Genomic DNA, 12,347 nt, shown 5'->3' on the forward strand with positions numbered 1-12,347 from the left:
AATATGACATGGACCTTGAATAGGAAGTAAAGCACATGAAGTTAGACTTTTTAAACCAAGAGAAGGGTGAGTTCTTTATTTGATATTATTTAAGGCACTTAAGAAAATGAATTCATATTTTATGGTAACAAGTATGTAGTTTTAAAAGTTAAGTTAGGTTTAAAATTATCAATATGTACAAGGTGTATGAACTTGTAATACGAGTGTGTGGTTGTGTTTAGTTACTTGTTAGTATCGTAATTTTAAAAGTTGTGTTACGTTCAAAATTATCAATATTTACTTTTCATACAGTTGTGTATTTGTGTTTAGTTGGTTGTCTAGACTTTGGAAAAATGTTAATTTTAAGTGTTGTTCACGATTATCAGGGCCGGCTAAGCCCATGTGCAGAATGGGTCTGTGCACAGGGCCCAAACCAGCATGGGGCCAAAAAAAAAAAAACTAAAATTCTATATATGTTGAAACAGGCCCAATTACAAGAAGTTTCACATGTAAAGCACTAAAGCCCAGGCGGTTGCAATGAATGTAATTTTGAAATAGGCCCAATTGTAATATGTGATCTGATATGAGGGGACGAGGGAAAGTGGGAAACAAACAGACGCAAGACGCTGAATCGCTGATCGGCTGTGATTTCAATTGCAGTATTGCACGCACTGACGCATAGCACAGGAGATTTTGGGTCGCAGGTATATGAGAGTATCAGAAAATTATAATCAGACATTCAGACTTTCGGAATCGGTCATCACAGGTATGTTAATAACTTAATATCAGTCGCCGATTTCGTTTTTGATTTCATATGTTTTTTGTCTTTTTGATTTCGTTTAGCAAGTAGGTTCGATAACTTGATATTTTTGCTACACTATTTATATTTATATAATATAAATTTGCAACAAAATGTTGCGTGAGTGAGTTGTACTATGTGTTGTACTATGTGCAATTTAAGCTTTTCTTGCATTTTTCTTAGACTATCTCCAATGCTAAGGGTGTCCTTAGGCGCCCTTAGCTGCCTAGTCAGCTGTCACATCATATCCTTACAAATCCTTAAATATCCTTAGAAATCCTTAAAATTCATAGTTTCATCTCCAACCATACAAATATCATTACATTTTCCACATCATTACCTATTTTTTTTATTTAAACTTAGTTATCTAAATTATTAAAATATAAATGTATTATAGTTAAATGATTATACAATCAAATTACGTAAATAAATAATATTTAAAATAAAAAGTAAACAATATTTAAGAAAACGTATATATATCTTTTATAGATATATCTTTACTTAAAAATCATAATTAAACTAGATTTAAGGCTTGCTTTGTATCAGAATGGTAAATCAATTATTAATTAATAGCTATAAAATAAATTGCATGATAATGAGCTATTAAGTAAAGCTGTAAACAAATCAATTGGTTAATACTATTGGGAAAAAATAAAAGAAAATGGAAAATGGCTCAAAAGTGGCACAAGAACCCAAATAATGAAGTCCTTGCACAAGGATTTTTCTTTTGGATATACCAAAATCAAATGTTCTCCAATGGGTCCTTAAACAAGGATTTATTCCAAGTCATCTTGGATGGGATTATGGATCTCCCATTGGAGATAGTCTTAGTGGTGGGTGGTTTGTCACCTAAAAAAAGCACGTGTCCCATCTTTCTTTGTTTGCCTCAAAAGGAAGGAATGTCTCAGAAAACTCATCACAAACAACTCACCGCTCCACTTCAGAAATTCGCCCGGAGGTTTGTTCCGATGGGGGAGCGTGGCGGCGCGACATCGGCAGGTTCGACCCAGATGCGACTACAACAACAACAACCTCTTGCAGCCTAATCCACACCCTCAAGGTGCCGCCACGAAGAACGGCCAGCAACGACGATGATGGCAGCGGCTTGGGGTCGTCAAATTCGTGGAATTTATGCCGAATTGGTTGTCGGAATTGGTGATTGAGTCAGGTATTCTGCTTTATCTTTCCACAACAAACGTAACATTTATATGAAGTTCTAGGGTTTGTCGATTGGGTTTTGTAGGTGCTATAACTGCTCAGGTTTGAATCACAAAAAAGGTTAGTTACACTTGATTTTGGTAGCATTTATGGAATGAAATTGAAACCCTTTGGTTCGAAAAAATGCCTTGCAGGTGTTCGACGAAATGCGCAAATGGAATAGAGCTAATGTTGAAATAGATTTTGCAGAATTTACATTCCAGAAATGGGCTGAAGATGTTCCGAGTTCTGGTACTATGAATGTTAAATCATGTTATGAGTATTGATAATTTTATATAGTTTCAACGAAGAACACTTTAGTTAATAATGTTATGACTTATGAGTATTGATAATTTGATATAGCTTAAATGAAGAACTGATTAGTTGTTTTGTAGATTATTGTTATGTTTGTTATCGGTTATATTTACATCTCTGTTATGAGTTTTTGGTGTAGGATTTCATAGTGAAAATGGCGGACGCCAAGGAAGTGACAATCCGTGCGTGGAATGGCCGGTTCATTATATTGTAATTATTTTATAAAAGCACTGATTTAAGTATCCATTATCATGGTTATGACATCTATCCCCTTCTTTTATTTAAGTATTTAGATGATGAGAAGGTGAAAGGATATAATACGCGTCTTGTAACTGTTAGTGAAGTAGGTATATATGAAACTTAATGTGTTTTGAATGGGTTTATTTATTTTTTTGTTGGGTAGATATGATAAGTATAGTTTTTGGAAAAGGTAAACCGGACTAGCGGGGTTGGGTGTGTAAGGCTGGTTGGATGGGTCTTCCAAACCGGCCAAAATGGTTCGCTTTTAGCGGTTGTGATATTTTGTTTATTGATTATGGTTAGCATTAGATTTTGGCATTGCCTAATTGTTCTATTTTGTTTGTAATATGAATCCATCAATTGTTCTATTTTGTTTGTAATATGAATCCATCTTTAGGTGTACTAGCAAAATAGTCAACACTGAAGATGTTCTCGAATTCACGATTTGAGGCCTATATCTTGAGATATAAGTGGTTAGTTCTTATTTATTGATGCAACTGTTATAATTATCTATTGTACTAGGAATGAATGCATATTGTTCACTAAATGCCTTACTATTTGAATGCAACATTACGCGCCCCTAAAAAAAGTAATTTTTTTTACTTATGTGCAGGAAGTAGAAAGTATAACCAAAGACTTGAAGGAAAAGGTCACACAGTTGCAGTTGGAAAAAACCAAAAGCATGAGGAACAAATGGGGTCAGTAGGATCAATGTATTAGAGTATATTATAGGAGAAAATTATTTTAGGTTTAATTTGAGGTTTTCATCCACATTAGCCATAATGAATTTTCCTATATAACCAACAACTTCCAGATAGATGATAGATAGCTGATGAGATAAATAAATAGTATTTATTTGTAAGCCTCGAGCCGCAACGCGGCGGGACTTACATCTAGTTAAACATTATAAAGAAGCAAGACCTTTATGCATATATGAGTTGTAACTTTGGCTTAGGATGTTTTAAAAAAAAAAAATGGAATTTTCTTTTTTTAACCCTAAAGTTTTATTTTTTGACAATTTAAGTTTAAAGTTTTAATCTTTGTTTTCTTTTTAACCTTAAAGTTTTAATCTTTGACAATTTAAGTTTAAACTTTTAGTCTTTGGTAATTTAACCCCTATGATTAATTTGATTTTTCACTTCTAATTCAAAATTTTCCATCTTATACAATTTAACTCCTTTGATTAATTTGATTTTTCACTTCTAATTCAAAAGTTTTCATCTTTTGCAATTTAACCACTTTGATTTTTTTACTTATGTGTTGTAGGCTTGGCTTTGAGGGTTTTTCAAAGAAAAAATGGTTATGAATATGGTTGTTGTAACCTTGAGTTTGGGGGTTGGTTTTTTTACTTTTCACCCAAAAGTATTTCATAAATTACTTTTAACCCAAAACTATTTGTTTTTTTTACTTTAAACACAAAACTTTTTAATCTGTCATCACAACTTTTTATACTTTCACCGTTGGTCCTTTATAGTTTTAATTTTCCGCAAATTTTTCGCTTTATGCTTCGTTCTAAATTTTGTGACTTAACACATCGCAGCATGCGTCTTTGGTTTAACGTTTTTACGTTTCGTTCTAAATTTTGCGAGTTAATATGACGCAACGTGCGTGTGTGGGCGAACATTTTTACATCGTCTATTTTTTTCTGTTTGGCAGGTTCAACATAACGTGCGCGTCCTAAATCTACTTAGTTATAGCTAAAGAATCCCCGCCGCAATGCGGTGGGTCGTAATTCTAGTTTTTGTTAATTTGTTTTATCTATTTGATAACAATTATCGTAGTATTATGGGTTATTTGATTGAAGGATTGATGAGTTTATATTATATGAAGATTTGCGAATAGGGCCCAAATTTTTTATCTCGAACAGGGCCAATTTTTTTTTTTTGTGATTTTCGGAGACGGCCCTGACGATTATGGTAAGCCTGAAACTATTCATGAATAGTTTTAGACCACTATTTGGTGATAGTTTAAATACAAGCTTTTATAAATAAAAGACTAGAAGTTCTAGATTTTTAGAAGTATTGGTTCTCAATCAGTAGTTCTGTGAAATCCAACAGTTATTTCATATCAGAAGCAACAGTTCTATGTAGCACTTAAAGACTTCATGGTGACGTCACCAGCAGCTCTCTCCTCCTATATATAGTTCTTCGTTTTTATTGTAATAGTTAGCACTTGGAGCCTTTGTGTACAAGAACTAAGTGAGAGATAGTACACTTGGTGAGGGGGAGTACATTTGTACCTTGTGATTGTATTAGATTCTTGTTTGAATTCAATGAAATCATTTTGCAATCATTCCCAAATCCGTTTGTGATAAATTGATGTGTTTGTTTGTTACTGTTTGATTAAGTTTCTAATTTGATTCAACTGTTTTATCATAAAAACACACTACACACACTCTCAGATCTAACAAAATCACCAATTTCCACCTACAAAATCTTTAAATACGAGATATTCATGTTTCATCATATGTATATTTACATGTAATAAATAAACGATGTTTATAAAATTCATTGAACGAACATATAATAATTTGGACCATTTACTTACTCAATCTTTTTACCGGCATTCATTTTGAATTTAACATTGACACTTATTATTATTCCATTCCCGCTTATATGGGGCAACCGCTACATTCCATTACTAACGTTGCTCCTAATTTCTTTCATATCTTCATAGGAGGTGAGCATATACTAATACACATTACTGTAGACATTCGGATATTAATACACTAACATAACTATCATTTTCATACTCCCTTATCCATACGCGTCACGTGGTTTAGACATTAAGCTACATTTCTACCGTCACTTAAACTACTTACAACTTTATGTTTAACCTCAGATTTAATCATTCACATTACTTTATTATACTAATCTGGTATGTCGTGCGAGGGCACCATACGAGCATTAACCAATTAGTCCAAATTTTCATTCAAGGCCTTTAGATCTTCCTCTTAATGACATAAGTACTTCCTTAGGCTGACCATTACAAGTCGATTATTTCATACCATACTGATGTGTGCGAAGTGTGTTATATTTTAGATGTATATTTTAAGCCCTTTTTACACTTTTAGCCAAGTTTTAAATTTATAAAACACGATATTTACTAACACTAAACACACATATGGGCAAGTGCACCCATCGTGGACGTAGTATAGTGTTGGTAAGATACCAAGGTCGTCCAAGGACACAAGAGCTTTTAGTACCGGTTTATCCTCAACGTCTAACCAAATCAAAATGTTAGAAAAGGTTTTTAAACTAGGAAAATAAAACTAACTAAATGCTGAAAAATAAAAATAAAAACAGATAGACAAGATGAATCACTTGGATCCGACTCGTGTATTAGTATAACCTTTGATTATTTTCGCACTTTTGCACTTATTTAAGAGATTATCTTAGTTATTGTAGTAGGCCCTTCTTTTGAAGGCGACGTTACCCTCAACCCAGTAGTTTGAGTCAGCAAGGATACAATCCTAAAGGGTCGGATTATTGAAAGATAATGAATTAAGTTATTAATGCAAATTATGGTAGGCCCCTCTTTTGGAGGTGACGTTACCCTCGACTAAGTAGTCTGAGTCAGCAGGGATACAGTCCTAAATAGCCGGGTTATAGTATTAATAGTAGTTAACTTATGAGGGGGTCAAAGAGATTGGATCCCCGCCATCCAATACCTATGGGTATTGAAGGAGATCCTACTAAATTTGACCCAGGTCCCTTGCAGGACCTCTAAACGCTGAACAAGGGCAAGACCCTTACCAAACTGTTCCCTTAACCCCCGACCAGGTAGCCAACATACCTCCATATAGACCGTGGAGATATGAATGGTGAAAATCTTTTATTTTATATAGACAGTAAAATAATGCCAAGACACCACGGACAATAAGGAAGAATTACCTTCAACATAAACAACTAGTTATTAAAGTCATTAATACAAAACCAAATAAAAAGTGCAAAAGATTAAAAATAAAAAGTATTATACTAAACATTTGTCTTCACCAAGTGATGTGAGATACTTAGGCAAACATGGCCTTGATTGTCAAGAACTCTTACGATCACTCTTGGATCCCGAGACGACTCACACACTCTATGATGGACAATGGATGATGGTGGTGGATGATGGTGTTGTGATGGTGGTGGGTGGTGGATGAAGTGTGAGAGAGGTGGTGTGCCAAGGTATGATTTGCAATGAAGCCAAGCACTCCTATTTATAGGCTGAACAGAAGCCTGGGCACGGCCCCGTGTCCGCTGCACACGGCCCCGTGCCCGTCTGACAATCTCTCTCTTCATTAATTGTAATTCGCAATTATAATTAATGCGCCTGCAGTACTTTCGCCACGCCCCCGTGTTCACTGGGCACGGCCCCGTGGTGGGCAATAGAAGCTTCTATAGGTTTGTCTTATTTGCTGCTTCTTGGGCACGGCCCCGTGCTGGCTGAGCACGGGGCGTGTTCAGTCTTCTGCCTTCTCTGTTTTGCTTGGGAGGATGCTGTCGAGGGGTCAGGCAGTCCACTTATGTTCCTTTTCTTGTATTTATGTTAGATTTAGCTGCCTTTTTGCTTCTTTTGTTAATTTGAGCTCATTTAATCCTGAAAATACAAAAGGAAGACAAAAACACTCTTTTTCCAACATTAGTACTTAAAAAGGTTAGTTTTATGCCTCATTTGATGTAATTTATATGTTGCATTTTACACACATCAAATACCCCCACACTTGAATTTTTGCTTGTCCTCAAGCAAAACTCTTTAATATGTGGCTTACACTCCCAAATGGAATGGGTAGAAGAGAAGGTTTTGGCTTGTCATAGAGTTGCGGGAATCCAAGATCTTTATTGGGTTTTATTTTTATTTATTTACAATCCTATTCGTTATGATTTATTTAGAATGTTTCATAAGAGAAATTACTTATTAGGGCATCACTTGCCTTTTTAAATTTCCATTTATATATAAGTTCATATACCTCACCGGAGAAATCACTCACAATCGGCCGATGGTGTCTTTTTTAGTGAATCACTCGAGAGCGGCATGGAACTTATCCCTACCATAGGCTTGCCAAGCAATCAATCCTCCTCCTTTTTAACTTTTTACCTTTGTAAATATCAAGAGGACTTTTTGGGTAAAGGCTTGGGCTAAAGGTGGGTAGTTGGGTTAGTGGTTAGTAGAAAAGGGCGAAAAGCGTAAAAAGCGTCGGTTTTCGTAAAACATTTTGTTTTAGTGACTTTTTATTCTCAATGAAGTATTTCTTCAAACAAGCTTTTTAGGAGCTTTGTTTGTTTATTTCTAACTTCATTGTAAATTTTTTTTTCAGTCACACGAAAACCGAGCTTGTTACTAAACTAAAGGATAAAAATAAAAAGGGTTTTTGGTGGGTAAAGGGTTTTGGGTTAAGAAATGAAAAGGTTTAGGCTCAAAGGGGTTAACTAGGGGGAGTTTTTGGGTAGGGTGAAAAGAAAAATAAAAATAATGGTTTTGAAAGAAAAAGGGTTAGTCCTAATGCCTCCATCATTTACTTACTTGGGTTTAAGTTGGTAAGGACTGGGAATGAATTGTCGTGGCAAGTTCTAGAGTCGTAAGAACCAAGCGGCTATTCACACAAGAAACGAAAAATGAGCATTTAGCGTAAAGATGTATATTTGTATGCTCAATAAAGGCTCAAAACTCACTTTTGTGGGAATGGGTTTTTCTATGTGATCAAGTATATATAATCGAATTTTAACTAAGCTTGTCATGCCGTTTCATAATTTTCTTATGTTGGTTCTTTTTATCACGACGCTATCGGTTGTAAATTTGTAAAAATATAACCTTGTTAGTCTTAGAATTCCCAACTTAAACTTTAGACAAGTAAAAAAAATGAAAATTTTTGAAAAAATTTGGGGTGATTAGCGGTTCCAATAGAGTTTTGTGTAAGGCTTGTTATTAGGACTTGCGAATTTCAAGGTTTTAGCATCCCCCCCCCCACACTTAAATTACACATTGTCCTCAATGTGTCCCAAAAATAAATTTTTAGGTTGATTGAATGTGTAACATGGTGTTAAAAGCAAAAAATTATGTTACTGGCAGTCTGGACACGACCCCATGGGGACCGGGCACGGCCCCGTGTTCAGGTGCCAGTAACGATAATTAAAGAAAAGAAACAGAAGCCTGGACACGGGGGCGTATCTGGTGAACACGGCCCGTGTCCAGTTACCTGAACTGGGCATTTTCCTGTGGGGTGTTCAGCACGGGGCCGTGTGGGCTGGGCACGGCCCGTGTTGAACCTACTGTAATGGAGAAATTGTTGTCGGGTGGCCTTGTTCTTGTGCATGGGGCCATGTTTCTCGTTTCCCTTATCATCCTTTACCACCATGAGTGTGTTTTATTCCTGCAAATTAAAATTAAAAGACTAAACTAAGGATAGTTCCACGGAATGCCTCTGTGGTGCGCCACGTTTATAAGGGTCCTTGGCTAGACCCAAGGTGAGGTTATATATTTTCTGAGTGGGATGTTTTGCATCCCATGTTGCACCGTCGGAGAGCAGCATCCAAACTCGAATCAATAACCTTCCTGTAGTTGACCGGGTCATCGTCCTCTATTCTCTTCCCAACCCCGAACTTTACTTCCTCATCCCCGTACCTTAAGGTGAGCGTTCCGTCATTCATGTCTACCACTGCCTGTGCGGTGGCGAGAAATGGTCTTCCTAGTATAAGGGGGACTTCGGTGTCTTCTTCCATATCAAGTATGACAAAGTCGGCCGGGTAGACAAATTTGTTTACCTTGACTAGGAGATTTTCGATGACACCTTGCGGGAATTTGACGGATCGATCAGCAAGTTGTTTGCTCATTCTCGTTGTTCCTAGGCCGAGTCTTTTGAACATTGACGAGGGCATGAGGTTAATGCTAGCCCCAAGGCCGGCTAGTGCATTACGAACGGGGGAGTCCCCGATCGAGCAAGGAATCGTGAAGCTTCCGGGATCGATTTTCTTTTGGGGGAGTTTGTTGAGTACGAGGGCAGAGCATTCTTCGCCTAAGTTAACTAATTGCAAAGTTTCCTTTTATGAGTGAGGAAGTCCCTCATGAACTTAGAGTATTTGGACATTTGGGTTAGGACATCAATAAAAGGAATGTTGACATGCAATTGTTTTAGTAGACTTTCGAATTTTGCGAATTGCTCATTGGTCTTTTGACGAATTAACCTACCGGGGTACGGAACCCGAGGAGCCTTGGTAGGCTCTGGTGATGGAGGAGAACCCTTCTCTTGTAGAGGTGGCGGTATAGTCTCTTCGGTAGGTGGTGGCACCTCCGTAGGACCCACGGTGCGGTTTCGTAATGTGATGAGATGAACTTGCGTTTTTGGGTTTGTTTCGGTATTGCTTGGTAATGCGCCTTGTGGTCTCTCGGAAAAATTTTGGGCTAGTTGACTTATTTGTTTTTCTATGTTTTGAATACTAGCTTGTTGATTTCTAAAATTTGATTCTAATTGTAGAAACCTTTCCGAGTTTTTCTTTTCAGTGTCGGAGATGAGGCGAGATATAGTATCTTCAAGCCTTTCTCGTCCACCTTGTTGTTGAGGGAAATTTTGTGACTCATTTCTTAGTTGTTGAAAGTTTGTTCGTTGGTTTTGTTGGTTACTACCATTGTCGGGTTCTCACCAACCAAGGTTAGGGTGATTTCGCCATCCTTGGTTGTAGGTGCCCGTTGGAGGACCCGACGGCCTAGGTCTATTATCAATGTAGCTTACCGACTCTTGTTGATTGTCTGTTTCTTTCATACAACTCCAATTTTCATGTGGCCCACCACACCCTTCACAAGCCATAACCGAGACTGCTTTTGTCATTTCCAATTTTTTTTTATTTTCAAAGAAAGGGCCTCGATTTGGGCTTGTAAAGAAGTGCTTTCATCAACCTTATGGGCGCCCGGGGCAATAGATTTATTGCCTCGGAGAGTGTGCCACTGAAAATTGGTTTGAGCAATTTCCTCAATTTGATTATATATTTCATGCGGGCGGCGATTACCTAAAAGTCCCCCGGAGCTAGAGCCAAGTGTCTGCCTTGTGTGTGGCAACAACCCATTATAGAAAGTGGATACTTGTTGCCATATCGCAAGGCCGTGATGTGGACACTTTCGCAATAGCTCCTTGAACCTTTCCCAAGTTTCATATAAGGATTCCCCGTCCTCTTGTGAATATGTATTAATTTCAGTCGTTAATTTAGCCGTTTTAACCGGAGGGAAATACTTATATAAAAATTTTTGGGCTAGTTCATCCCAGGTGTTTACCGATCCAGCTGGGAGGGCGTTAAGCCAAGCTTTTGCTCGGTCTTTTAGTGAAAAAGGAAACATTCGGAGGTGGATGGAGTCATTTGATGCTCCATTGATCCGAAAAGTATCACATATTTCTAAGAAATTAGTAATATGTAGATGGGGATCCTCGTCCGCAAGCCCATGGAAGGTTGCGGAGTTTTGGAGCATTTGTATCAAATGCGGCCGAAGTTCGAAGTTATTGGCTTCAACATTCGGTGCATTGATAGCGGCGCCGAGATTACCTACGGTAGGTCGTAGATAATCCATGAGGGTACATTGGTCCGCCATTGGAAATGGATTTCCCGAAACCTTCTCTTGGTTTTTGGCTTTTAGTCTTTTTCTGAGAAAGCGTTCGGGTTCTTCTAGAGGTTCTTTTATGTCCTTATTAGAATTGGAGCTCATACACTACGTAGGGGTGGCGTCTGGTTCCAAGTCCTGCAATAAAAACAAAAAAGAATGCTGGTCAGAAGGTTCACCACGGCCCCGTGTTCAGTGAACACGGCCCGTGGTCAGAGTTACAGTGATTGTTTTCCAGATCCCAGTTACTGGAGAGTTGGACACGGCCCCGTGTTGCACCGACACGGCCCCGTGGTCAGCCTTCTGTAACTTGGAAAACTAAAAACTGCCAGTAACAACGCTGGGCACGGCCCGTGTCCGACCAAGCACGGCCCGTGCTGAGCTTTGCAGAAGCTGAAAAACTAAGAAAATCCTAAAAATTAAAAACAAAAATAAAAATGTGATTAGGCCGTGGATTCCTAACTTTCTTAAAATCCTTGTGTCTCCGGCAGCGACGCCAAAAACTTGATGTGTGCGAAGTGTGTTATATTTTAGATGTATATTTTAAGCCCTTTTTACACTTTTAGCCAAGTTTTAAATTTATAAAACACGATATTTACTAACACTAAACACACATATGGGCAAGTGCACCCATCGTGGACGTAGTATAGTGTTGGTAAGATACCAAGGTCGTCCAAGGACACAAGAGCTTTTAGTACCGGTTTATCCTCAACGTCTAACCAAATCAAAATGTTAGAAAAGGTTTTTAAACTAGGAAAATAAAACTAACTAAATGCTGAAAAATAAAAATAAAAACAGATAGACAAGATGAATCACTTGGATCCGACTCGTGTATTAGTATAACCTTTGATTATTTTCGCACTTTTGCACTTGTTTAAGAGATTATCTTAGTTATTGTAGTAGGCCCTTCTTTTGAAGGCGACGTTACCCTCAACTCAGTAGTTTGAGTCAGCAAGGATACAATCCTAAAGGATCGGATTATTGAAAGATAATGAATTAAGTTATTAATGCAAATTATGGTAGGCCCCTCTTTTGGAGGTGACGTTACCCTCGACTAAGTAGTCTGAGTCAGCAGGGATACAGTCCTAAATAGCCGGGTTATAGTATTAATAGTAGTTAACTTATGAGGGGGTCAAAGAGATTGGATCCCCGCCATCCAATACCTATGGGTATAGGTATTGAAGGAGATCCTACTAAATTTGACCTAGGTCCCTTGCAGGACCTCTTAACGCTGAACAAGGGCAAGACC

General features: G+C 37.6%; 1 long non-coding RNA gene and 1 other non-coding gene across 5 annotated transcripts; both read left to right on the plus strand.

The window, feature by feature from the left end:
* Nucleotides 1-1,303: 1,303 nt before the first annotated feature.
* LOC110916375 lies at nucleotides 1,304-4,822 on the plus strand. 4 transcript variants are annotated; one of them, XR_002579694.2, is made up of 4 exons: nucleotides 1,304-2,056; nucleotides 2,131-3,003; nucleotides 3,144-3,228; nucleotides 4,187-4,822. It is a non-coding gene; the product is annotated as an uncharacterized LOC110916375 (long non-coding RNA). The 4 variants fall into 4 exon arrangements; XR_002579693.2 differs by lacking the exon at nucleotides 4,187-4,822 and having other exon boundaries at nucleotides 2,131-2,227; nucleotides 2,430-3,003; nucleotides 3,144-3,462; XR_004884079.1 differs by lacking the exon at nucleotides 4,187-4,822 and having other exon boundaries at nucleotides 2,131-2,227; nucleotides 2,928-3,003; nucleotides 3,144-3,462.
* Nucleotides 4,823-10,604: 5,782 nt separating this feature from the next.
* Nucleotides 10,605-10,711, plus strand: LOC118488643. Its single transcript, XR_004885187.1, has one exon. It is a non-coding gene; the product is annotated as a small nucleolar RNA R71 (small nucleolar RNA).
* Nucleotides 10,712-12,347: the final 1,636 nt, after the last annotated feature.

Source organism: Helianthus annuus, chromosome 16 (assembly GCF_002127325.2).
Source record: "Helianthus annuus cultivar XRQ/B chromosome 16, HanXRQr2.0-SUNRISE, whole genome shotgun sequence".
Lineage (NCBI taxonomy): Eukaryota > Viridiplantae > Streptophyta > Magnoliopsida > Asterales > Asteraceae > Helianthus > Helianthus annuus.